We start from the raw sequence: 24,572 nt of genomic DNA on the forward strand, positions 1-24,572 counted from the left end.
AAGAAAAACAGGTGAGGTGACAAGTAGACATCATTTACATAAGGCATTATCAAGCTAAAATAATTAAGACCATAAGGTGTTTGTAGAGGCAGAGAAAAACATAGACCAGTAGAACAAAGTAGACTTCCCAAACAGATGCATTAATAAGTGGGCTATTGAAATAAGATTGAGGTAGTACTGCAGGTCAATAGGGAAATGATGATCTTTTCAATAAGTCATCCTGGGAAATTGACTATCCTTCCAGACAAAAACAAAGTCAGGTGCCTCCCTCACACCATGCATAGAAAATTCTCAGGTAGACTAAACATCTAAATGTGAAAGCCCAAAATCATTAAACTTTATGAAGATAATAAAATAGACTATCTTTAGGACTTCAAGATCAGAAATTATGGATATTAGTCCTAAGTAAATAAAGGTCAACTGTAAATTGTAAACAGAAGTCATGTTGTAAATATTATATAAAGTGCATAAACCATAAAAGATTGATGTACTTAATTAAAGTTGAGAGCTTGGGTTCATCAGAAGATACTCAGAGAGTGAAATGACAATCCACACATGGGAGAGGATATTGATGACACGTCAATAAGATGGGAGAGACTAGAGTTTCCTCTTGAGAAGAACCTACATAAAAAGAGATGTGACTGTTAGTAGCTCAAGGTCTTTGGGATGGCAAGATGTGCGCACTCAAGGAGTGCTGTTTTGGATAACCATGGCAAAACTTGTCCGTAACACCTCTGTTAATACAGAAAGGACTCTGGCAAGCAAAAAAAGAAACAGCCCCCGGGTGAAAAGGCTGCAGGGGATATGCCACCTGGGGGTTATTTTAATGACGACAAGGAAGTGGAGCAAATGTCCAGGAAAGAAGTCAAAGGTAAGGAAGATTAATGATTATGGTGCAGGAATTCTAGAGGTCACAGGGGTTGGGTAGGAGAGTGAGGAGAGGCTCAGGGTTCAGTTAACAGGCAGGACGTAGGGGATCCCTGGGTGGCGCAGTGGTTTGGCGCCTGCCTTTGGCCCAGGGCACGATCCTGGAGACTCAGGATCGAATCCCACGTCGGGCTCCCTGCGTGGAGCCTGCTTCTCCCTCTGCCTGTGTCTCTGCCTCTCTCTCCCTCTCTCTGTGTGACTATCATAAATAAATAAAAATTTATAAAAAAAAAAAAAAAAAAACAGGCAGGACGTAGAAAACTGTATGGGAAGGAGCCCTCAGGAGATGGTAGGTGACCAGAGATGCCTGCCTACATTGCATGTGACCCTCATAAACTCAACTAGGAGGCATAAAGGAGGAGGTGAGCACCAAGATTTAGTAGGATTGGGCTTTGTCCTTGAAGTAAGCCCAGTGACTATACTGGGAGCCAGGTGAGCCTTCACTGGTGATGGCAGCTACTGTGACCACAGAATGGTCGGAAAAGATGCACAGCAAGTGTGAAGCTGTAGTCTCTCAGTGGGAAAGGGAGTGGGGTCACAGGTGACCCAGGTTATTCTTCCCAGGAATGGGCTTGCATTGTGTATACTTTAAGGGTCCCCTATATGATAACTACGGTCTTTTCCTTTTCCTCCTTCCCAGGGTGACATAAACTTAATTTTTAAAATATCTCATTTATGTATTGGCGGTTGAGCCACTTAATGTTGAATATGTACATTTAAAAGTATATAAGTAAGGGACACCTGGGTGGCTCAGTGGTTGAGCTTCTGCCTTTGGCTTAGGGCATGATCTTGGGGTCCTGGGATCAAGTCCCACATCAAGCTCCCTGCATGGAGCCTGCTTCTCGCTCTGCCTGTGTCTCTGCCTCTCTCTTTCTCTCTCTCTCTGTCTCTCATGAATAAATAAATAAAATCTTAAAAAAAATTAAAGTATAAGTAAGCTAATGATTTTCTCTGGGTTAGTAGACCGAGGCTAAACAAGTAGAAACATGTGCTAGTTCTGTTGTTTTGGGGTGGGTGGGAGGACATAATAGGCCCTGTGGTAATGCCCCATAATACAAGAGTACATCTTCATAAAAGACTTCTATATTTTCAGAGGCGCATAATACCATGAAAAGGCTTATGGATGTAACTGGACACGTGTGGCAGCCTTATTGTACCACCAGGGGTTGGTAGCTGTTAAGCAATGAGGCAAACTTTGGTGGCTTTTGACAGAACAGAAACAGGGAAAGGAGGGCTGATAGCTCTGGAGCCACGGACAGGATGACTGGCAGGAACGTGCACCTGCCAGATGGGGGCAGATTCTTCTTCGGCACAAAAGGGCCTCCCACAAGCTCTAGGGTAGGGTAATAGATCTCCAAAATGCCCCACTTCCCCCAGGGGGCTGGTCTAAGCCATCAGGACCACCTCCTTGAGCAGGGCAGCCCAGGGGGGGACCAGGCGAGCACAGGCTCTGTCCACACCACCGGTTGTCCTGCAGCTGCTGCGGGAGTTAGGGTCCCCCCACGCAGTCTCCCTGCCCCAGCATTGGGGGGACTCCTGATTTACCCCAAAGGAGGTGAGGAAAGCAAGTCGCTGATATACTCAACTCTAATAATAAGCAGTGTCTGAGCTGCCCAACCAACCCTCAAAGGTGGGGAGTTCTGCAAACGCAGGAAGGGGGGGTGACACGGGGCAAGGGGAACACCGCAGCACGCACTCATGGTTACTGTTTCCTGTCCTTGCTGTTTTCTTTGAACCTTTTATTTGGGCTTCACCCTGGCATTCTAGAACACAGGGGCCATGGTGCCTACCCTGGAGATCTGTGCAAAGTTGAAGGGGGAAGTAGTTTGCAGGAATTGTACCTGCTTCCGGCTACCGATGGGCCTTCTGTTCACACGTGGGGCTGGGAAAGGGGGGGTTGTGTGGCATGGGGAGCCGTGGGAACTGGTATGTTAGTTTAAAATGAAAGAGATGCGATGAAGTTTAACTCGATTTCTTATTTATTAACGTCTGACCCTGTCATGTTATCCTAGCTCCACACACGCATGTGGACACTGCTGCATATACACACTTACACACATACAAATGGAAAATACAAATAAGGCATAAAGGTACCGATCTCCATCTTTGCAGCTGTGCTCCGTTCACTTTGCTTCTGTGTCCTCACTTTTAGATTTTTGCCTTCTTCCTTTCTCTTCCCCACCTCACCCCCACTCCATCCCAGTACTGTTGATTCAACGGTGTACCATAGCAACGTGCTTTTCAACCATAAGCCACACGTCCTTGATCCTGGTTCAATTTAATTCAATTTAATAAACATTTATTTGCCTATTATGTGAAACATATGCAGATTTTTTTTTTTAAAAAACTCAGCAACAAATCTTGTCTCTCCTTGTCTCCCTCCTCACAGCTCGTAACAGATCGAGCTGCCCCAGATAGACATCTCCTGTAAAAACAAACAAAATGAATGGAGGGATTTAGGCAAGATGTGCACAGAATGAGTGAATCCGTTATCTAGAACATATTCGTGAAATACTTCTCTTTGTCACAACCTCTTGTTTTGCTCTTTCATATCTGAAAACGCCCTGATTTAGTACAGCATTCAAGAGGAAACTCCACATACATTTGAAAATTCACTGCACAGAAGGTAGACCCTGTAGATCAATGAAATAAAGCACTGCTTTCTGCAAGAGAAACATGTGAGGAGATGCCTGTCTTGTTTTTAATTCTCTTTTCCAATATCCAGAAAATATACGCTCGTAGGTTAGTGAATGATGTTAAGAAATGTGCACGTAAGATTAAGGGAAAAAAGTTCCAAGGCACTTATAATTTATAAGACTGTGATTAAAGGGTTGTTGTTTAACAATAGATACCACTGGAGTCACTTTATTGGTAATATATTTGGGGCTTCATCAGGGCTATGGTGCCAATGTCCTGGGAAGGCAATGGTTCTGAGCTTGCCAAAGCCCAGGGGACGAGGGCGGAGTGACTCTTAAGAGTAGGGCCTTAAAGTCTAATTAAGAACCTAATAAGGCCACAGTCATATTGCTTTTATTTATTTATTTATTTATTTATTTATTTATTTATTTATTTATTTATTTATTTTTATCATATTGCTTTTAATCTAAAGGTCTATCCTGTCACTTAACAGTCCTGAAGAGGGATCCCTGGGTGGCGCAGCGGTTTAGCGCCTGCCTTTGGCCCAGGGCACGATCCTGGAGACCCGGGATCGAATCCCACGTCGGGCTCCCGGTGCATGGAGCCTGCTTCTCCCTCTCCCTGTGTCTCTGCCTCTCTCTCTCTCTCTCTCTCTCTGTGACTATCATAAATAAATAAAAATTAAAAAAAATAAAAATAAAAAATACTTTAAAAAAAAAAAAAAAAAAACAGTCCTGAAGATAAGGATTGGCTATTACCAGTATGATCACTGTGAATTGAAGATACTTCTGCAAAAGGAGATCCCTTCTGGCAATGCTAAAAGGAGAATGGTGACTAACAGAGTCTAAAGAAAAGGAATTTGCTACACATGTGACATGGATGGCCAGCTTAAAATCAGGCTCTGGGACTTGAGCTTGGAGACATTCAAGCAAAAGGTCTGCGCAGTTCTGTTCCTGTTTCCATGTCCCCCCCCCCTTTCCTGCAACCCTTTTCCCTAACCTTCCTCGTAGCTTTCAAGCCCCCTACCCAGCTCCAGTCCCTTTCCAAGCAAATGACCTTGCCTCCTACCTTTCAGGGAAAGCAGAAGCGCTCAGGGTCGAACTCTCCCAGAGTCCCAACTTCTGCACTGACGCAAGCAAGTGTGTAATTATTTGCTTAATGTCTGCTCATCAATCCTGCTTAGTGGAAAGCTCCCTGAGATCGGGGATGGAGACTGTTCACCAGTGTCCCCAGCACCTAGCAGGTGGTCTACCTGGGGCTCTGGAAGTATCTCTGAATGAATGAATGAATGAACACACTTCCTTCTCCTCATTTATCAGTTTTTGTTTTAAAAACAAAAGCTTTGTTTTTCACATAGTATATTGTCATGGCTAAAAAAACAAAACAAAACAGAATAGTACAGAATCAGATTAAAGGGAACAGTCAAGTCGCCCTTCCTGGGAAATTCCACTGGTTCCTTGTCTCTCCTCCTTGCCAGCCTTTGGCCAAGCTCACTTTCCCTCTGCACTCAGACTTCATCCTCTTGCTGTGAGCTCCTCCTGGAAGCACTTCTCCTCCACGTGGACAAGTCTGGGAGGGGGGCTTGGCAGGGCCTTTACCCAGGGTGGCCAAGAGTTGCAACAGCTAAGGGTGAAGGCAGTAGTGCAGCCAAGGCGAATGGTGGCTGTGTGCCAGACAAGCTAAATCCGTCATCAGATCTTAAGGGTGAGAGCAGGCTAAAGAAAATAAGAGGCAAAGTAAAAGGTCAGGGGAATCCAGCAGGAGGTCAAGAATGCAAATACAAGCCCAGACTAAGAGAGAGGGTCCAGGGCCTTATGGATGAATGGAGAGGGGATATCGAGAATGCATTTTAAAAAAAATTTTGGGGTGTCCTGGGGGCTGATGAGGGCTGGACAAGCACCCTGACGCCTCTTCAGAACTTCAACGAATTAATTGTCCTCTCAAAAAAAAAAAAAAATTAATTATCCTCTCTCCCCAGAACACTAATTCCAATTCCTTTCTCAGACTATAAATATGCTAAGCATCTTCACCTAAAAACAAAACAAACAAAAAAGCCTCTCTCTCAACCCTGTCTCCACTTCGCACCACCCCACCCAGTCTCTCCTCTGCCAATTCCAGACAAATTTCTTGAAAGAAGAATGCAAGCTCTCTGTCTGTGTACCTCACCTCCTGCTCCTGGCCCGGCTCAGTTGATTCTGCCTTTAGCCCCACCACTTAGCTGAAAATCGTCATTGCCAAAGTCATCCTTGACTCTTGTATTGCTATCATTAGGTACGGAGGACATGGTTTTGTTCCCACCTGAACTGACTCTTTGGAGTTCTGACAGTTGCCTTTTGGTCTCAGAGGTGACCTCAGAGGTCACCCACCCCTCTGCTGGTTCTACCCCTCTGTCTGTGGCTCATCCCTTCCTTTCTTTTGTGAGGCCCTATTTCTCCATTCCTTTTTATCTACAGCTGCCTGTGGACATCAGGTAACAGTAGACAACAGGCTGTCGGAGTCTTCCTATTCTTGAGTGGTTAACATAGCCAAGCTGCCCAGGCACCATACCTGGACCCCAAACCTGCTCTGGATTATTGTCCAGGATTGCTCTCCACTGAGTTTCAATCTTTCATTACCACACCAGCTCACTGCTTCCTTTTACTTACAAGAAAGCATTCTTTCCTGTCATTTTATAATATTGTATGGTTACAATTCATTGAGCATTTGCTATTTGGGTATTTTGCTTTCGTTAATTTATGCATTCAGTTGTTTCTCTAGTCTGCAAATATTTACCGACTCTTACTATGGTATGGGTGCTGTGGATGTATAATTTTTAGTTATTACAACTCACTTAGAAGGAGCATATTATTACTTTAGAGGCTGAAACTGAGGCTAGCCGTTGTCCCTCCTGGCTGACACTTAAGAACAGTTAAGGAATTTGGATTCATTGCTCTTTACATTTTACTAAGATACCAAAATATAAGTCTATCTTTCATCAAGCATCTTGTGTCAGGAGCTTTCCCTCCTTCACCTTACTATAAAATGGTATTATTTGTTTATGGCCTAATGTTATTTTTGAAACAGTGGAGGGAGAGACCATGACAATGGAAACCCAGAATGCCATAAGTTTGTTTATCGGCACTACCACACTTGTTTCCACTTGATCCAGGCAGGGCGAGACTACCTATAAATTGTGTAGCTTGAGATTCACTTATTTATTCATGTTCTCTTAGATCTTACAATATATTCCTAGGGGATAGGGAGATGGGAAGATCAATTTTAATCAAATAAACAAAAGAGTTTATTATTATATCTGAGAAAAGTCCCAGGATGAAAAGAATATAGTGGAATACAAACTAATATCAAAGAAACTTGACCCAGATTGTGGAGGGTCAGGGAAGCTCCCCTAAGGAAATAATATTGAGATCTAAGTAATGAATAGAACTTAACTCCATAAGTGAGTAAATACATCATAAGGAGGGAACAGCACATGCGAAGGCTCTGGGTAGAAGAAGAGGCATATTGCTTTCAAAACCTAGCAACTGGGACATAGAATGAGGGTAACAGAAGAGGCAAAGAGGAACAGTCTGGGCAGCAGACTATGCTGACCATGCACAACTCTTTTTTAGCTTAAGAATCAGAGTCGAGCAGGATGGGGTCTTATCAGATTTGTGTTCTGAAAATCTACTACCATGTGGAGAACCTGCTGGAGGGCCCTAGGAAGGATAGAGAAGAATCAGGAACCTATTGCTATCATGGAAGCAGATGATACTTTGGACTAGGCTGGTGGTCACAGAAGAAGATAGAAGTCAGTTTGATACCTATTTGAGGAGCTAGAATTAGGAGGACATGCTGATGCATTTAGAGAAGTGCTCTGTAGAATAAAGCATCAAGGTGTCTCAGGGGTTGGAAATGCTTAACTGAGCGAATGATGATGCAATTTGCAAAGAAAGGGAAAAGCAGTTAGAGGAAATCATGGGTCTCGTGGATTATGTTAAGATGGAAGGGCTTGTGGCACAACAAGGTGATCTCTGGCTGTACCACTCTGGTATTCCAAAGAGAGACCTAAGTTAAAGATAGGAACTAAGGAGTCATCAGAGTAGTAATCAAAACACGGGCATTAATGGGACAAGTTGAGAAGAACTGCAGAATGAGAAAAAAGGTTGGGATAGAGACATCCAGAAAGCCATCATTGAGAAGACTCACTTTCCAGTCATTTAAAAGAAAAACACTTTCAGAAGAAGTTTAGTACCTTCTTGAAATAAAATTTCTCTTGACTGAATTTTAAAATATTACCATCAATAAGAAGATTAAAAAAAAAAAAAAAAAACCAAAAAGCCTACACCTCCTTGGCCCTAAATGAATCTGTAATGTTTTATTTGTTTTTAAAAAAAATTCCAAAGCATGCAAGCTATTGACATTTGATGAAGTCTAGGGGTGCATACACAGGTGCTTGTTATATGTCTCTGTAATTTTTGTATGAATGACATGTTTCATAATTAAACAAACAGTAACAATAAAATATTCCAGGAACTAAAGACTAAATCAGGCCAAAACATTAAATGCCAGAATCAGTTAAGGGAAAAATAAAGGATTAGAGATATGGCCAAGGTGTCACTTGGCTCCAGTAGGAAAGGTTTAGGCCCTACCTAAAAAGATGTGCTCTAAAAGACTTTGCTGACATATTTTGTAAGAATTTCCAACATTATAGAAACCATAACGAATAAAATCTTGGCTTTATTTATATTTCAGGATAATGAGAAGCAAGAAGTTGGTCAATATTATTTGTGTTGGCTGCACATAAAAGTCATTAGTCTGGTTTAATGAATTGACGGTACCTTTGTGAGCCCTCTATACATAAGAATATACTCAAAATTTGGAAACGAACTATGTCTGAAACAAGACTAGTGATCTTGTTGGTGTCTAATCAGAAATGACTTTGGTATTATAACAGGACAATGAATCCACTGCCTGCCTCCCCAGTACTACCTATTACCACAACCACCACCAACCCTTCCTCTCCACTACCCCCAAGAATGGGTGAGGAAAGAATATAGAAGAATATCACCTTTAAAAACATACTCTGGCCCTTATATTAAGGGATACATGCCCCAGTGATGGACCTTTTCTCGCAAGTACCTAGAAGAATACAAACTCTATTGTTTTGAGAAACTATTCTTGAGAGATGTGGGGACAATTAGAAAAAGAAAGGGGCATAGCTGTAACTCACAAGAGTGGTATATGGAGTGCTACACCCAGTCCTGATTTTTCTACTGTACTGCAGGTTTGCCAACCCCACCTTGGACCATCCTGTTGGACTCATCCTTATGGTGTTCCTCTAGTAGTAAATAACTTCGACTTAGGGAAATGGTTAATAATGACTGGGTCCCCTGAACTACCTGTTGGGGAAAGGGAAGGGCTCTAGGGTAAGGGCAATCCCTGGAGTACTGAAGGGACAGCTGTACCATGAGGGTTTGAAGAAGGAAGCCCTTCTCCATGGTTCATGGGCCTGAGATAGAAGGTCTGTTATTCATGGAGTGATGACTATGAAAGGCTTAATTACTTAAGGAATCTTTTATTAGGTTCCAAAAAATCATAATTAGCATATAGTTGCTTTTCCCTTATATGCTGTAGTTCCTTTATATTTTCATCAAACTTCCAGCAAAATCTGATGAACCCACATAACTGTGTGTAATGAATTGTAGAGAATAAAAAAGAACAGGCTCAATAGGGAAGGATTCCTTCACTTTTTATAGTGGGTTGAATAGTGTCCTCCAATAATTCATGCCACCCTGAAACTTCAGAATGTGATCATTTGGAATAAACCTTTGTAGATATAACTAAGGCAAAGATCTCTAGTTTAGATTATCCTGGATAGGGTGTGCCCTAAATCCAGTGACTAGTGTCCTTTATAAGAGAGAAAGGAAGAAAACATAGAGATGAAAAAAAAAAAAAAGACCATGTGAAGACAGAGACAGAGATTAGGGAGACCCATTAGCCAAAGAATGTAAAGGACTGCCTGCAGTCGTCAGAAGCTAGGAGAGGAGCATGGAATTCGTTTCAGAAGGAACGAGCCCTGCCAAAACCTTGACGTCAGACCTCTAGCCTCCTGAACTGTGAAAGAATAAATTCTTTGTTTTAAGCTGCCTGGTATGAGACAGGTTGTCACAACAGCCCTAGCAAACTAGCTCATCTCCACAAATGCCCCTGTGAGGGTGGCAACATTTCTTTGACAGGGACGGGAATCCTTCAATTTGGAGCTGTAAAGAGCAGTAAAGTAGACAGTGGCCTGTGACCAAGAGCTCAGAAACAGAGTGGAATATGAGAAGTCAAGTAGACTGCTTAGAAATTGACATAAGTCATGGCGCCTGGGTAGCTTAGTCGATCGAGCATCTGACTCTTGATTTTGGCTCAAGTGATGGTCTCAGGGTTGTCAGGTTGAGCCCCACTGAGCTCTATGCTCACCAGGGAGTCTGCTTGGGATTCTCTCTCTCTTGTTCCCTCTGCACCACCCCCATCCCATGTCTGTTCTCTCTCTGAATAAATAAAATCAGAGAAGAAAGAAAGAAAGAAAGAAAGAAAGAAAGAAAGAAAGAAAGAAAGAAAGAAAAAGAGAAATTGACCTAAGTTAAGTCCTCCCACTTCCCCAACAATGCTACTAGAAGGAAGTAATCCAAAGGGAGAGGGAAAACTGATGCTTGAGTTTCAATAGAATTCCCCTTCAGGTACAGGAGTGTCCCTGATGTCCTCTTCTCTTCCTGTCTTCATCTAATGGCCTTCAGACTTCATGGCAGCAGAGTCATACATCTCACCTGTGTCCACATTCATATTGTGTTGAAGATTATACATAACTTGGGATAAAGCAAGCTTAAATTTCACTTGAGGTCATACAAAACTTCTCGGGTACTGGCAGAAAATGAGCTATCAGGTAAAGTGCTGTTCTTCTGACTTATAACAATAAAACAGCTTTATTGAGATATAATTCTCATACCATGCAATTCACTTCAAGTGTACAATTTAATGGTGTATACTCACATACTTGTACAGCAGTTACCGCAATCCACTTGAGAACATTTTCATCATCCCCAAAAGACACCTCATACCCATTAGCAGTGACTCACATTTTCTCTGCACATTCTTAACCCCGACCGCCATCCACAACTGTTCCCTCACTCACTTTCTCTCCTTTCTGGATGTGGATGTCAAAGCACATAGCCCTGAGAGTAGTTGGCAGCCACCCTTAAGAAGGCGGCTTTAGTATAAAGCTCCTACTGCAGGATGCAACACAGAGACATAGAAAGAAAACCATGATCTCACTAAGCTGCTGAATCACACCAGCCCTGAACTCGACCCTACCTTCTAGATTTAAAAATCATAGAGCAAATAGGGGCCTTTATTATTTAAGCCAACCTGTAAAGTTGCATTTTCTGTTACTTGTAGCTAAAAGCATCTTTGCTGATACAATGACTCATGATGGAAAGGGACAAAGCATAGTAAAAAAAAAAAAGACCTAGGATTTGGATTTTGGTTTCTTGTTTGGCAACTATTTCTGATTGTCTGCCAAGGGCCACACGCTTCCACATGCATACTCTGGCCACTTACTATCAGTGTGACAGTAGGCGAAATTACCCCTTTGTACCTCTGCTTCTTCATCTCTAAAGGAAGGGATAATGGGAATAGAGGGGACAGACTTAGTTATTTCTATGAGCCTCTTCCTGCTCTGATGTGTAGACTTTATTTTAAAAATGAGTAAGATCCCTCTAACATTAATTCACTCATCCATTCATTAACTGAAAATAATTGGAAATCTGCAATGGACTGAGATCAAAAGGATAAATAAGGCATGCTCCCTGATGCTAATGAGCCCAGAGTTATTAGGGAGCTAGATATATAAGCAACTTACTATAATGAGTGCCATGAGCGATGCTGAAGATGTAGGTCACAAAGCGTAGCAGTGACTCCAAAGGGAGTGTGGGTCAGCAAGGGTTTCAAAGAGGAAAATCCAACTGGAGCTGAGTCCTGCCAATGCCTAACAAGTTTAGAGGCAGGTGGTGGGAAAGAGAGCAAATTATCTTTATTTGTGTAAATAATAATAATAATATTTAATATGAATATATTATGTGAACATATCTAATAAGAATACAGGAAAGAGAATAGATTTATAGAGTATTAGCTGCAAATGCAAATGTGAGAAAGTAATGGTAATCAATGACAGCAATCAGAACAATAATATTAAAATCTAATGTTTACTGAGTATTTACTACATCAGGCACGATTTTGTTCCATTTTAGGTTTTTGTCTTTCCACCCTCACACAACCCCATGAGGTACACCATTATGATCTCAATTTTTTTTTTTTTTTTACTATCTCAATTTTATCAAGGAAGCACAGGGCAGTAAAAATGGCTTGCTAGGGTAGTAAATGGTGGAACCAAGCTACGCCCCAGATGGGTTACCCAGAACCACTGCAGGAGACAGCTGCTCAGAATCCAGTGAGACACTGGATTGGAAGATTCTTTTCAGACTCATAAGGTGTATTTGATCTAACAACCAGTGAAGGGAGAGTAGGTATGTCAAGTATTTAAAAATAGTTGAGATGTGATGGGGTACATAATGTTAAAAGGATGATATCAAAGACGTAGTCATGGGATGAAAGAGGCAGTGATGGGTTCCCCTGGTGGAGTCTGCTGTGTGGACCTTGTAATATGGGACAGTAGAGCTCTTATCTCACAGGGCAGCATCAGGACAAGGTGAACAGCGTGGAAAATGTTTGTCCTGGTGCCCAACTCATAGTAAACAGCCAATAAACAAATGTAAATATACATAAGTTCTTGTCTGGGGATGCTATTCAGTGAAATCAGCAGATTTAACTAAAGAAGGTACAGGAAAAGCATTTGGGGAAGGACACAGTGCTCCCCAGAGACAGTTTCATTACTACTACAACTGATTAAGCAGCATTTACAAACTAGGAAACTTATTTTCCACAGGTGTTCTTTCACCTTATTTATCAACAGAACCAAGTCTCTCTCTTTTTAAGATTGTATTGTATTGTATTTTTAAGAGAGAGAGCGAGCGAGTGGGGAGGGACAGAGGGAAAGGGAGAAAGAATCCCATTGAAGGATGAGGGGCTCCATCCCATGACCCTGAGCCCATGACCTGAGTCCAAACCAAGAGTCACACACTAACTGACTAAGTCATCCAGGCTCTCCGCAAGTCTCTTTTTTTTTGCCGTCATATTGTCTTTCTCATTCTAACTTGGCAATCACTAAGCGTAGTGACAAGGTTTTCTCAGATGTAGTTCCATTGCCAACTCACTAAGAAGTCAACAAACTGTACCTGAACTATTTTAAATAAATCTGTTTGATGAAGACACATTCCAGTAAGTGCCCCCTCAAGAAGCAAGAAAAATTATCCCTCTGAACTATAACTGAAACTCTATGTTCTACAGAGAAATATTTGTTCTGTAGAACTGTAGGCTAATGGAAGAGCTTCCTCTAGATTCTCTGTCAACCTTCATCGGTCAGCAAGACCATGCTGCCTTTAATCCCCATCTTTCTTGATCCTTCGAGACTCAGGTAGCCACATGACTGTGGCTCCCCAAAAGTCATGTGTTGAAATCCCAACCCACAATGTGAAGATAATTACCTCTGGGAGGTGATCAGATCATGATAGCGGAGACCTCACAAATGGGATTAATGTCCTTATAAAAGGGATCCGAGAGAGGTCACAGGTCCTCTTTCTGCCATAACATATCCCACAGAGAAGTTGGCAGTCTGCAACCAGAAGAGGGGTCTCCCCAGAACCCAACCATGCTAGCACCTTGACCTCAGACTATAGATCTCAGAAATAAATTCCTGTTGTTAACGGGCCACCCAGTCTGTGGCATTTTAGTATAGAAGCCCTCATTAAGGCATCAGGTAAGGACATCTCCTCTCCCTCCCTCCAGCCTCAGGTGAAGTTCCATGTCTGGCTCTGGGTGGCCACATTATACTTAACACATGTCTGTCCCTGCACTAACCCACCCCCCCACCCCCCCATTAAATTGTGAGCTCCTTCCTCATGCTGATACTCTGGTCATGGTAGAGAGAAGACAGATGTTTGAGAAATAGTCACTGAATGCATAAAAACTTCAACTTTGCACTAAAAAATGAAGTAAATGGGAGCTATCTCATTGAGTTGCTCAGACTCTTCCTTCCCCCCACCCCACACATATTAGTGTATCATTAATACCTCCATGAGCACCGTCACGCAGAAATTTGAGGTGACTACTTGGAACTGCCATCTCCACATTGTTGAGGCATCGTTCACCACAAGGGCCAGGCACTCAGGTAAAGACATTCCTGATAGAGCTGATCTCCAGATTTCTTGTCAGAGACCGCATGAGAGGAACAGAGAGAGGGGGAGAAATCCTACAGACCGTGGATTCTGGTGTGTTTTGTAAGGAGAGCCCACAGAGTGTTGGGTTGGGTTTTTTTTAAATTTTTTGAAAAGATTTTATTTATTTATTCATGAGAGACACACAGAGAGAGGGAAAGACACAGGCAGAGGGAGAAGAGGGCTCTCTGTGGGGAGCCTGATGTGGGACTTGATCCCAGGGCCCCAGGATCACGCCCTGAGCCTAAGGTAGACGCTCAACCACTGAGCCACCCAGGCGTCCCGAGTGCTCTGTTTTTTGTGGCTCCAGTGGCCATGAGTCTTGTCGTTTTGTTCACTGCAGGGCACAGCTGTGCCTACCCTTTAGTGCAGGAGGATAGGGCCTGGGTGTGGACAACAGTGAACATTCAGGGAGATGCCTTAGGAGGGGGTCTGCCCCTGATGGGCACAGAATGTTCACAACAGTGAATATTCAGGGAGATGCCTTAGGGGAGGGTCTGCCCCTGATGGGCACAGAGAGCCAGAAAGTGAGATCTCAGGTACTAGGGGGCCAAGGAGACCCCAAGGACATCCAATGTGAGACCAGGACAGTGGAACTGGCTCTTCCCGCCCTCCTTCTTCAATCTGAGGCACCCCTGGTCCTGCCTTTAACACTAGGGTCCCAGAGAGGAAGGGAGGGCAACTCTCTCTCCCAGACTTGAGACTTGGTGGCCTCAGTTTCCTAATGGGAAGACCTTTCTCTCTCAATTTTAGACAGATCACAGCCCCACAAGTGTCCCAATTACGGTGTCAGTTAAGTTGCTAGTTACCATACTTGTGTGTCAGGTGGTAATAGGCAGGCATGGGACCCATTCCGTATGACTTTAAATTAAATTTTAATATCAGATCTTTGTATGTGTTTCCCACAGCAGGAAAAACAGATGATTTGCTAGAAGGACAAAAGTTAGTTAACAAATCGTTAGCATCATAAGCACTTCTAATATTCTTCCTTCTTTCCCTACCTCACACAGAGGTAAAAATAACACTTGCCTATAAGCAATTTTTGCCTCTAAGATCATAGGAATGAGAGACAATACTCTTGTTGACATGACAATACAGTGTCATAGGGACACTGAAACACAATAAATTCAATCCTTGGTAGTTGTCCTAAAAGCTTATTAAAAACATGATTATATTCTCCTGTGCTAGAGCAAATCCCAAGTGTGGGTTTAGCAATTGATAAAGTCACACTTTGGGCTTGGTTGCTATCAATCTAGAAACTTCCAGGTCCCAGCTCCTTCTCCTACCCTACCCCACTAGGTATGCCATATGCCAGTAACATATGTGGGCATGGCTTTTATGGCTGGCAGGCAAGAGGCTGAGCTAAAGGAGGAGGAAGAGGATGCTGGGGCTGGTGTGGCCTCTGCTTCCTGCCCAGGGCCCAAGGAATAGAGAAGTCCCTTCTTTCCACCACCACCCAACCCATCCGGGCTCTGACAGACACATGGGCATTCTGGAGACCACACTATGAGTGTGGGCCAGGATGTCCTCTGAGCTTTTCCAAGTGGCTCCTTGGACAGCTGTGGTGGAATGGGTGCCGGAGGAGGAAAGGAGGAACAGGGTGTTGACTGCGACAGACTACAGTGATTGGTGTGTGGAAATGTGGGAGGTGTCCCCTTTGGACATACTTGGAGGTAACTGGGGCACCTTGAGAGGAAAGGAACCAGCTCCTTCTGTTACTTTGATAGGAGATATATATATGTATACATATGTATATACTGTATATGTGCATTTATGCATACAGTGCATAATACATGTATAAATGTGTATGTATATATGTGACATATCATGTAAATAACATGTTATGTAACACATGTTATAAAATATTATATATTATAGTACATATCATACATTATATATCATATAGTATTATTTAACCTCTACTAAATTTACGCTTATATGGTGTACATATGATACTGTGTCTTAGGATAGATAGGCAATAAATATCTATGAATGAAAAATATCATTTGGGGGATGCTAAAATTCTGTCCAATGTCTTTATACATTAGACATGCAGAAGAAACAATGGATGAGTTTATCCTTTTGCTTAATTTCACATTTACTTTTATTATTTTTAAAAGATTTTATTTATTTATTCATGAGAGACACAGAGAGAGAGGCAAAGACACAGGCAGAGGGCGAAGCAGGCTCCATGCAGGGGGCCCGACTTGGGACTGGATCCTGGGACTCGATCCGGGACTCTGGGATCATGCCCTGAGCCTAAAGGCAGACACTCAACCACTAAGTCACGCAGGCGTCCCTTAATTTCACATTTTAAAAACTCATTATTTAGTCTAATTCCCATAACACAAATTACTGACAAAATTATTTTTTTAAAAAGCACCCCCCCAAAAAAAAAAAAAAAAGCACCCCCAGAATGGCATTGTTCTAATGTCTCCTTGTATACTTCTATACTTAGTTATGTACTGTCCTTCACATTCTTTTTTCATTCCTTTTTGTTATTGAAATGGGCAAAAGTTTTGTAAATTAATTTTATTGGCTATATAAAGCAGCTGCTCTTTATAAGTGAAAGTAGAAATGACAGCTTTTTTTTTTTTTTTTTTTTTTTTTTGTAACTCCTCAGGGTTCTGTTTTCTTATAATCATTTTCTCATAGGACTGAAACATGAAAAGGTGGCATTCTAGAATGTTTACCCCAGAGTTCAGGGCCATGACTTTCTCGCAGCAGTTAGGGTGCTGTGGCCACCTCCTCTGTACCTCGGCTTTACCAGCATAGCAGGGCCGTCGAGTGCTACCCCTCTTTGGCCTTACGCCTCCCCTTACTCACAGTGGCCCTTTGACTTCCACCTGCAGAAGCCATTTCAGCTCAGTTCAGAGGAACCTTCTATTCAGAGACTCCACCTCGAGTCACTGCTGTTCCCAGAGTTCATAGCAAGTTGCTATATTTTTTTCTACCATCTAAATTCTTCTTTGGGAATCGGCCTTGGACCCTGGCCTCCTTGGAGAGACTGGTGTCCCCCCCAATTCCAGGGTCCTTCTGCTGAGAGAATCCATGACCAAAGTATTTCCTGAATCCCCCAAATCAGGCCTCTCTCCACCCTCCCCATGGCACCACTTAGAATTTCCTCCTCAGCTACTCCCCTTCCATGGACCCCTTGTTCTTCCACACTATGGTGAGTTGTCCCCAGACCCTTTAGGTACTGTATTTGGTCAGCTGGACCTGTCACCTTCCCAACAGAGCCCTCAAATCTGTCTCCTCGGTGGCGAGCCTGGTCTATAACCTCAGTAGCAGCACGAGCCACTTGAGGGATATCTTAAATATGGACTGAACTTGTTAAAATTAGATTCCTGCCCATTCCTGAGATTCTGATTCAACAGACCTGGGGTAGGATTAGGACATTTTTCACAAGTATCCTGTAGAACTCCTACTCAGGTGGCCATGCAAACTATTGATCTGGTCCCAGGCCCCATGCCAGATGGCCCCATCCTGCTGAAGTTCACGGACCAGTATTCTGGAGCAAGCAGCATCCATGAAATTCATATGGACACTGAAACACAATGAATTCAATCTGTTTGGAGCCTAAGTCACTCTCTGACACTAAGCTATGGTCCCAGGAAAGGGAGAGAGCTGGCCTTCCAAATAGACATGCCCCAACCTGGTATAATTTCAGGCATTTCAGGAGATAGTACAACTGTCAAACTTGGCCACACCTTAACACGACCTGAGGTATGTGGTTAAAATATAGAAGCAAAGACCACAGCCCAACATTACTGAATCAACTTCTCCAGAATGGAGTCTGAGAGTTTCTGTTTTACTCTGTGCTCTAGATAAATCTGGTACAAACCTCTGCACAGACCTGTCAGCGATCTGGGACCATAGGGACACAGAACGTTCCTTTCTGGTATCTGAAATTCAAATTTAGAGGTCCTAGGCCCTTTGGCCTAAATATTGTTTTATTATTCTGTTAATATTAAACATCATTAAGAAAGAAGCCTACTTCAAGTGCCAGAGAAAAGGAATAATAACATTAAACACTACCATGCTGCTTTTGGGAAGGTATGGAGATATGTTCCTACCATGTCCGAACCAGAACCACGAGGCTGCTTAGTTCTGCATTTCCCCCATACATGTTCCTCATGGGGAGGAACTTTCCACCCCACACCAACGGTTACTCCCATTTATATGAATTATTTTTATAGGTATGACCCCCTCCACTAGATTGCACATTTTCAAAAACAGAGAATGTCTAATTTGTTTGTCTCTTAGACCTTATCCAGCATAGAAGTGTTCAGTAAATCGTTGCTTAATAAACAGAAGAGAGTACTTTAAATTCTCACATCTCAAAGCCAGCAGGTTTATCAGGCCTGTCCTCTGAGCAGGCTTTGATATGGAGAAGGATGAGAAGGTGAGAGCCCTGCCTCACCACCCCACCACCCCCACCACACACACACCAGCACACACATACCTTTCATGGGGCAAGAGAAAGTGGAAGATATATGAGACAGATGCCAAACATTCATCTTTTGAGCCAAGGTCAGCTCCAGAAAGGATGATGCCTCTGAAGGCTGCCATAACAGCTCTTTTCAGGGTTTGCTTTGCAAGGAAGCAGCTCTGTGGGTTTTGCTTAGGTGGTACCTAAAGGCCCTAAACATTCAGTTGCTGATATTTAAATAAGAACAAGCTTCTGATAAATGAGAGAAGGGGCAGTAAGTTTTGATGGGCTGTCCCGAGATTAAGACACTACACCAAGAAGCAAAGTAAGGAGTTTAACTTCCTTTTTGGGCAGAATATACTTTCTTGCCACTTAAGAGATAGGAAATAGGACAGTGGACTGACATAAAGGGACCAGGGGGCAGTCAAAGGAGAATTTGAACAGTGTGCCAAAGTCACATTCTATCCAATTCACTCTTCTTCTTCTAAGACCGATCTGAAGAGGGGTGTGCTTTGGTAAAGAATAGGGACCCTATGTAGTGGGATAATTTTAAAGTGAGAACAAGGGTACAAATAGGCTTCTGAGCAGAAGACTTGGTTTGATGAGGAGACTTGGAATTTATATTTGGAAACCAAATGTCATGATCACAATGACGAACTTACATATTAGCACATGGGTACATTTATTCGGTAGGATTTTCCCTTTATGTTATAAGTTAAGTTGCTAGCATAAAAATTGGTTACATTAAAAAACACAGAACTCTTATGAATCCAGGAGTCGGTCACAAGAAAAATCCTGGAAGACCATAAATACATGGAGGTTAAATAGCATGCTACTAAACAACGAATGGGTCAAGCAGGAAATAAAAGAAGAAATAAAAGAAAATACGTGGAAACAAATGAAAATGAAAACATAATGGTCTAAAACTTTTGGGATGCAGTAAAAGCAATTCTAGGAGGAAAGATTCCAGCAATGTAGGCCTACCTCAAGAAGCAAGAAAAACCTCAAATAAACAACCTAACCTTGCACCTAAAGGAGCTAGAAAAAAAAAACAACAACAAATAAAATGTAAAACCAGCAGAAGGAAGGAAATGATAAAGATTAGAGCAGAAATAAATGATACAAGAACTAAAAAAAAAAAACAACAATAGACCAACAATAGAACAGATCAATGAAATCAGGAGGTGGTTCTTTGAAAACAAAATCAATAAAATTGATAAACCTATAGCCAGGCTTATCAAGAAAAAAAAAGAGGGAAGACTCAAATAAAGCTCAAATGAAGAGGAGAAATGACAACACCACAGAAATACAGTCTCATAACAGAATGTTATGTAAACTTACATGCCATCAAACTAGACATCCAAGGAGAAACGGATAAATTTCTAGAAACAAATAAACTACCAAAACGGCAACAGGAAGAAACAGAAAATTTGAACAGACTGATAACCAGCAAAGAAATTGAGTCAGTAATCAAAAAACGCCTCCAAAAAACAAAAGTCCACAGCCAGGTGGCTTCACAGATAAATTCTACCAAATATTTAAAGAGCGAATACCTATTCTTCTAAAACTATTCAAAAAATACAAGAAAATGTATTTTTCTTAGCAAATACATTGAGAAAATATTTTCTCAAGAAAATACAAGAAAGAAAATTTCCAAATTCATTCTATGAGGACAGCATTACTCTGATACCAAAATCAGATAAAGGCACCACTAAAAAAAGAGAACTATAGATCAATATTCCTGATAAACATAGATGAAAAAATTCTCAACAAAACACTAGCAAACTGAAATCACCAGTACATTAAAAAAAAAAAAAAATCATTCACCACGATCCAGTGGAATTTAATTCCCAGGATGCAAGTGTGGTTCAATATTCACAAATCAATCAATGTGATACATTACATCAAGAAGAGAAAGGATAAGAACCATATGATCATGTCCATAGATGCAGAAACAGCACTTGAAAAAGTACAACATATCTGATAAAGGGTTAGTATCCAAAATCTATAAAGAAGTTATAAAACTCAACACCCAATAAAACCAAATACTCCAATTAAAAAATGGGCAGAAGACAAAAATAGACATTTTCCTAAAGAAGACATCCAGATGGCCAACAGACACATGAAAAGATGCTCAACATCACTCATCAGCAGGGAAGTACAAATCAAAACCACAATGAGGGGTGCCTGGGCGGCTCAGTCAGTTAAGCCTCTGCCTTTGGCTCAGGTCACAATCCCAGGGTTGTGGGATTGAACTCCTGCTCCCTGGTCAGCGGGGAGTCGGCTACTCCCTCTGCCCCTCCTTGCCTCCCCCTGCTCATGCTCTCTCTCATTCTATCAAAATTAATTAATTCATTATTTAAAAACCCACAATGAACTACCATCTCACTCCAATCAGAATAGCTACAATCAACACAGAAACAGCAGGTGTTGGAGAGGATGCAGAGAAAGGGGAGCCCTCTTACACTGTTGGTGGGAATGCGAACTGGTGCAGCCCCTCTGGACAACAGTATGGAGGTTCCTCAAAAAGTTAAAAATAAAACTAACCTACAATCCAGTAATTGCACTACTGGGTATTTACTCAAAGAATATAAGAACATTAATTCAAAGGGATACATGCACCCCTATGTTTATAATAGTATTGTTTACAATAGCCAAGGTATGGAAGCAGCCCCAGTGTCCATCATCTGGAGAATGGATAAAGAAGAAGTGGTGTGTGTGTGTGTGTGTGTGTGTGTGTAATGGAATATTATTCATCCAAAAAAAGAATGAAATCTTGCCATTTGCAATAATATGGGTGGAGCTAGGGAGCATAATGCTAAACAAAATGAGCCAGAGAAAGACAAATACCCACATGACCTCACTAATATGTGGGATTTAAGAAACAAAACAAATAAGCAAAGGGGAAAAATAAGAGTCAGACACTTCGAGAAAGACTCAATTACAGAGACCAAACTGATGGTTATCCGAGGGAAGGTAAGTGGGAGGATGAGTTAAACAGGTGGTGGGGATTAAGGAGTAAAGCAAAACAAAATGAAACAAAACCCCCAAAACTCAGAACCTGGGATTGAGGTGTGACTTTGTCCTTTACACATTAAATATTGCAGAATATTGCAACACTTCTTTCCTAACGTACTACATGCTGCAATATGTCAACATAAGTTTAAGAAGAAATGCAGGGACTGACTGTAAATCTCACTTCCAAACTGACTTTACCATTTTTGTTTGTTTAAGGTTCAAAGGAACCTGTGTTTCATGTACCAAATCTTTCTCTAAATGGAGGTCCTCAGTGTCCCATGCTTGAGGCTGATTCCTTATTACCACCCCACTCCCCCATTTTACAGTCAGGCTTTTCACAAGAACCAGAACTTTTTTTGCTCCTGAACTCATCAAAAAGATTCCATCAACCTGGATCTTTCCTTCCGGACAGCAAAGGGAGTAGCCACTGACAACTAACATTCCATGATGTTTACTGCGGTGTGGCTGGCCTGAAGCAGGACAGAAAAATAATCAAAAGCACTGTAATGGGTGGGATGAGAAGCTCTATTATTCTTAAAGAATCAAGCAAAAGGAAAAGTAACTCTGGTTATGTCTAGGTGAATAAAGCACGTCTCTGTGAGATGTGTGGATTCACAGAGGACCAAGTAATAGGCCAGCCAGTCCTTGGCTCTTGCTGGCAGGGAGACCAGAACCAGAATCAGAATCCCACATTTACCTTATTTGGGAGATCAGAGCATGTCTGCCTTGGAGAGAAGTCCTTCTTGCTACTTGAGATGGCTCTGCCCCTCCACCGTCTCAGGAGCACCAGCTCAAACACTGGCCTGGCCTTCCCATGGGCATGAAAATGCTAAAGTCACTACTGTCTTAAGAAACAAAAACTTTCCTCAAACTCATCCTCAAGAGTCATTTCCTCAGGCAAGTCTTTCTGTGGGCCCAGTGCATCCTTCCTTCATTGTAGTCTTTGTCATTTTACGTATATTTGTATCACACTTTGATTAAAATAGCTTCTCTCCCCAAATTATACACTCCATGAGGATAGGGATCATGTTTGTTCTGTTTCTGGCACCCAGCTTTAAGGGGGAACCCAATAAGTGTAATTAAATCAGAAGATGAGTAGCTACGGACAGGACTGGGTTTTCTGAGGGAGGAGATGGGGTCACCAGACTTGAATGGAGGGCTACCTGTGGGTAAGCAGAGTCCAGAGGGGAGGAATATTGCAAGTGAAGGTAGCGTTCAGGAGGCTCTGCGTCAGAGCCTTCCTCTCTACAGTCGAATTAGTCGTGATTTCAACCTTCAAACTTCCACTTTGGAATCACCTTCTGAGATGTGCCTCACTCTTCAGAATTTAACGTACCTACGTAGTCCTGGGGAGGGGTGTGCTGTTGAGGGCTGACCAGGTAGTATTGCCACAAAAGAGAAGGGCCCAGACCTGCTTTGCTGAGAGGCTCATCAGAGAAGGAACTGGAAAAGCACTGCCCTGGGAAGAATAGAAAACAGAATTACCCCTTGCATGGAGTGAGACAGACGATGATCTCAGTAAGACTCCACTTCTCCAATGTCCCATATAGGTTAGGAATATCCTCCTTCCAGAATGAAGTCACATAGCCCCCCAGTAACACCAGGTTACAGTTTTAAGACCAGAGAGTTCCAAAGTCATCTTCACAGTAGTATTTTAACCTGAAATTCTCCGTTTGGTAAAAGTCCATTCTTCAAATTATTACTCAACTTTTCAACCTCTTGAAAAACAGGGAAACACCAGTTGATTTACCCATCCGTTCATTTATTTATTCAGCAAATACATCTTGACAAAACAGCCACAGAATTTACAGTCTCAAGAGGAACCAGGCAAACAAGCGATTATACAATGAGAAAGAATGAAGCAAAAATACAGCATTGGGACAGCCAGATGCTAGAGGACAGTGCACAAGGGAGCGTACAATTCTGACCTCTTCCACACCTCTCTCTCCTACATTTGAAGACGGGAAGCGAAGGGCTTCCATGGAACTTTGCAAGTTTTATTTTGTCTTATTTTGGATTTAGTCTTCTGAAAATTAAGAAGTAGATTCATAATTGTTTCCTGTCCTCCATCTCTTCAGAGGTCAAATAGGAAACTGAGGTTTTGTAGTGGCAGCAAGGGAATAAAAGAACACCCAGAAGCTAGTCATTTGTAGAATGTAGATCACACAGGACGCAAGGATCAAATAGTCTGCCCTCTTGTACTAGGGATGAGGAAACAGGCCCAGGGGAACAGGGTTCTGGGGTAATTATAAGAATTATTCACTAACAAATGATGTGACTACTATCAGCATTTTCCATTTGAAAAGGATATGTGGCCTAAGTGACTTAATTAAGCTTTTTTTTTAACTTTATATATTTATTCATGAGAGACAGAGAGAGAGAGAGAGAGAGGGAGAGAGACAGAGAGACAGAGACACAGACAGAGGGAGAGGCAGGCTCCATGCAGGGACCCCCACGTGGGACTGGATCCCGAGTCTCCAGGATCACACCCTGGGCTGAAGGCAGCGCTTAACCACTGAGCCCCCCAGGCTGCCCTGGGGCAGCTTTAAGCTTTTTTAAACAACTCTATGACTAGGTACAACTGTTATCCTCGAATAACAGATGAGAAAACTGAGGAATAGGGAGGCTAATAATTTGCCTAATTATTATGTAAGTAGTTTTTAGCTAGTAAGTGTCAGAGCTGGAATTCAAACCTAGGATATCTGGTTCTAGAAATCAGAAACCAAGTGTTTAACTTCAAATGGCTGTCTCCTGTACATCTGACATTTGTACAAGTATGTACAATACATTTTTGCACCTATATTTGTACATATAAATGTATTTAACATGGTAACTGCTATTAAACATGCCTGGCTTTGGGTGATAAGTCTTTTCATTTGGTTTATCCAGACAAAGAAAATATGAAGTTAAGATTGACATGAATAAGTTTTTAACTCTCAGAGGAATGTCACAAAGGGTAAAATCTGCTTTTAGAGTAACTTGGTATCATTTTCTGAAAAGCTGTCATGCTACTGTGTTACCTGGCGATGGCAAATTAATGTCAGTCTCTGTTCAAACACCAGTTGTGCAAAGCACGTCAGAGTAGCAGGTAGCCTGGGAGATTTCATCATTGTCTCTCTGGGCACCAAAACTGGAGCTGGCACCTAATCATGATGCCTCTTGACTTAGGAGGAAAACACTAGGGAAAAGATACAGATTATCCTTAG

General features: G+C 42.1%; 1 protein-coding gene and 1 long non-coding RNA gene across 2 annotated transcripts in view; one reads left to right on the forward strand and one right to left on the reverse strand.

The window, feature by feature from the left end:
* Positions 1–4,297: 4,297 nt before the first annotated feature.
* On the reverse strand, positions 4,298–22,822 carry LOC144296940 (uncharacterized). The gene is made up of 3 exons (XR_013363878.1): positions 22,064–22,822; positions 11,447–11,572; positions 4,298–5,279 (listed from the first exon to the last, which is right to left on the reverse strand). It is a non-coding gene; the product is annotated as an uncharacterized LOC144296940 (long non-coding RNA).
* Positions 15,364–24,572, forward strand: part of SLC38A4 (solute carrier family 38 member 4) — an 84,182-nt gene continuing 74,973 nt past the window's right edge. Inside the window, exon 1 of the mRNA XM_077870339.1 lies at positions 15,364–15,589. The gene's annotated coding sequence lies outside the window, so the exon portion shown is untranslated. The remainder of the gene's footprint in view (positions 15,590–24,572) is intronic.

This window comes from Canis aureus, chromosome 25 (genome assembly GCF_053574225.1).
Source record: "Canis aureus isolate CA01 chromosome 25, VMU_Caureus_v.1.0, whole genome shotgun sequence".
Taxonomy (NCBI): domain Eukaryota; kingdom Metazoa; phylum Chordata; class Mammalia; order Carnivora; family Canidae; genus Canis; species Canis aureus.